The sequence below is a fragment of the Otolemur garnettii genome, unplaced genomic scaffold, assembly GCF_000181295.1.
Source record: "Otolemur garnettii isolate 467f Iridium unplaced genomic scaffold, OtoGar3 scaffold00098, whole genome shotgun sequence".
NCBI lineage: Eukaryota > Metazoa > Chordata > Mammalia > Primates > Galagidae > Otolemur > Otolemur garnettii.
This window is the reverse complement of record NW_003852493.1, coordinates 5867097-5870836: the sequence shown is the minus strand read 5'-3', so window position 1 is coordinate 5870836 and position 3740 is coordinate 5867097.

Genomic DNA, 3740 nt, shown 5'->3' with positions numbered 1-3740 from the left:
TCAACAATTGATATGAACAACTAAACAGAAAATCAGCAAAGATAAAAAAGCCCCAGCAATGTCAACTAACAGGATCTAATCAACATTTATAGGAAGCTCTACTCAAAAAAAAAAAAAAAGAATACTCAGCAACAGTAGAATATACATTGTTCTCAAGTACCCACAGAACACACCAAGATAGACTGTGTCCTAGGCTTTAAAGAAAAAAAAAAACTCAACACATTTTAAATAATTGAAAATATTTGGAATATATTCTCTGACCACTGTGGAACCAAACTAGAAATCAGTATCAGAAAGGTCATTGGAGAACCTCCAAACACTTGGAAACTGAACAACACACTTCACAATAATCCATAAGTCAAAAAGAAGGGCTCAAGGGAAATAAAACATAACCTGGAGTAAAAGAAAATGAAAATACAACATTATCCACATTTGTGAGGCACAGCTAAAGCAGTGCCAAGAAGGAAATTTATAGCACTGTATTCTCACATTAGAAAAGAAGAAAAGTCTCAAATCAAGAATTTAAACTCACACCTTAACAATCTAGAAAAAGAAAAGCAAAATAAACCCGAAGCAAACAATAAAGGTAATATCTGAAATCTATGAAATTGCAAGCAGAAAAACAATAGAGAGAGTTGACAAAATGAAGAGCTGATTTTTTTATAAGGTCAATAAAATTGGCAAAGTTTTAGTAAAATTGACAAAGGAAAACAGAGAGAAGACACATACTACCAGTATCGGAAATGATAAAGGGACTATCACTATAGATCCTGGAGGTATCAAAGGATAATAATGGGCTGCTGTATACACAAAGTTCAACAACTTAGACTAAATGGACAACACAAACTATCGCAGCTTCCCCAACATAAAACATGTACTATGAATAGCCCCAATAATGGTTAGGAAATTGAATTTCTAATTTAAAAACTCTTAAACAAGAACTCTTCAGGTCTAGATAGCTTCACTGGAGAATTCTAAATGGTTAAAGAATAATTAACACATGTTCTACACAATCTCTTCTATAAAAAGACAGGAAGAAAAAAATTTATTTTTCAAAGCTATGTTACCCTGATACCAAAGCATAATGAGATACACACCTATCAGAATGACTACAATAAAAAATAGTGACAACAGGAAAAGCCAGAAAGGCAGACAAACTGGACCACTTCCAGATCGCTGGTGGGAATGTAAAATGGTATAATAACTCTGAAAAGCAGGTTGGCATTTCTTAAAAAACGAAACACGCAACTACCATACAACTTAGCAACTGTACTCTTGGGCATTTATCACAGAGGAATAAAAACTTATCTTCCTACAAAAGCTTGTATATGATAATTTATAGCAGCTTTATTTATAATAGCCCCAAACTAGAAACAACATAGATGTTCAATGGGTGAATGGTTAACCAACCTGTGGCACATTTAACTACTCAGCAAGACAAAATAGAATGAACTAGTAATACAAGTAACAACCTGGATGAAGCTCGAAGCAATTATGACGAATATAAAAAGGCAATACCAAAAAGTTAGACATTGTATAAGCGCATTTGTATGGCATTCTTGAAATGGTAAAATTATGGAAATAGAGAACAGACTGATGATATCAGGAGTTTAAAAGCTAGTGAGAGTAGGACAGAAATGGATGTGAATATAAAAGGTGGTTTGAGGGAACTTTGGGTGATAAAAATGTTCTGTATTTTGACTGTATCACTGTCAATATCCTGGTTGTGATACTGTTAATATGGTTTTCTAAGATTTTACCACTGGGGAAAACTGGGTAAAGGATCCATGAGATCTCTCTGTATTATTTCTTACAACACATAAATCTACAATTGTCTTAAAATAAAAAGTTTAATCGGAAAAATTCTACATGGGCAGAAGAGCAGATGAAATTAAAATTCTCCTTGTATGCTTGGTAGGACTGAGGTTCACCTGGGCCAGATGACTGTCTCAGTGTCAACCTATAGAGTGAACCAACACGTTGCAGATGTCTGAGAAGGGCCCTGGTGTAACAGAAGAATACTGGATGTGGAGTGGAAGACCTGGGTGGAGGTCTCAGGTTCCTAAATTGCCAGCATGTGACCACGTGTGAATCTCGGTGTTAACACTGGCCAAAAGGAGGTGATGTTACCATAGGGCTGGTGTGAGGAGTGGACAACAGCTTGTGAGTGGAAGCATCTAGCACAAAATATCTTCGAGCAGTTGGTCTAGAAATTGTGGATCTGGGTTAGGACTCCAAACTCTGACATTGATTGAGATTTATCCAGGAATCACTGCTTTATGAAGTTAAAGCAATTAATATAATTCAGTGCTGAGGTTTTATTCCGTAAGAGAGAAGTATTATACATTCTCTAAATGACTCTGGTAATTGCCTCAATTTTTGGTTATGTGGGCCCAGGAGATAACAAAAGTTCAGGTAAATGTATCAGAAACTTAATATTTCTCCTTCACAAGTAGCAGATAATAGGCAGATGCTCTTTTGAGGTGGATTATTTTTATTTTTATTCTTGAGACAGAGTTTTATTTTGTCACCCTCGGTAGAGTGACGTAGTGCCTTGGCTCATAGCAACTTCAAACTCTTGGGTTCAAGCATTTCTCTTGCCTCAGCCTCCCGAGTAGCTGGGACTACAGGCACCTGCTACAATGCCTGGCTATTTTTAGAGACGTAGGTCTTGCTCTTGCTCAGGCTGGTCTCGAACTCCTGACCTCAGGCAATCCACCTGCCTTGGCTTCCCAGAGTACTAGGATTACAAGTGTGGGCCACCAAGCCTGGCCTAAGGTGGATTATTTTAAAAAATCTGTCTATTCAACCATAATAAATTGGCTGAGGAAATTGAGATACACTAATTTAATGAAATATTAATTACAAATGTTTTGGAAGATGCTTTAATAACTATAAGTGTACTCATTATTTGGTGAATGAGAAAAGCAGATAACCAAAGAGTACATCCAGCATCCTCCCATTTTATTTTAAATTAATGCATTATTATTTAAAGCAAGTTTAGATTTATAGAAAATTGAGCAGATAGTACAAAGCATTTCCACATGCCTCTTCTCCTCCTAACACTCTACAATTTCTCTTACTATTAACATCTTATATTTCTGTGGCACATTTGTTATAATTGATGAGCCCATACTGATACGTTTTTATTAATGGAAGTCCAAAGTTTATATTAGGGTTCACTCTGTGTTGCTGTACGGATTTTGATAACTGTATTACTTATGATGCCACGTGTCCACTTAAACTATAATATACAGAATGCGTTCACTGTCCTAAAAATTCCTTGTCATCTACCTATTCATTTCTTAACACCCTCAGTCCTCACTCCCAGAATCCCTAGCAATCACTGATCTTTTTACTGTCTGTGTAATTTAACCTTTTTCTAGAATGCCAGATAGTTGGAATCATAACAGTATGCAGATTTTTGAGACTGGCTTCTTTCACCAAGCTACACATTTAAGTTTCCTCCATGTCTTTACATGGCCTGATAGAGCTCATTTCTTTTATCATGAATAACATTCCATCATATAGATATAGCACAGTTTATCCATTCACCACTTGGAGGACATTTTGTGGCTTCTAGTTTTTGACAACTATAAAGCATCTATAAAATATCAGTGTGCAAGTTTTTATGTGGATATACATTTTCAACCTATTTGGGCAAAACCTAGGAGTGTGATTGCATCGTTTATTTATTTATTTAGTGCAAGTGTCCATATGATAAAAGGATTTTTTTCCTT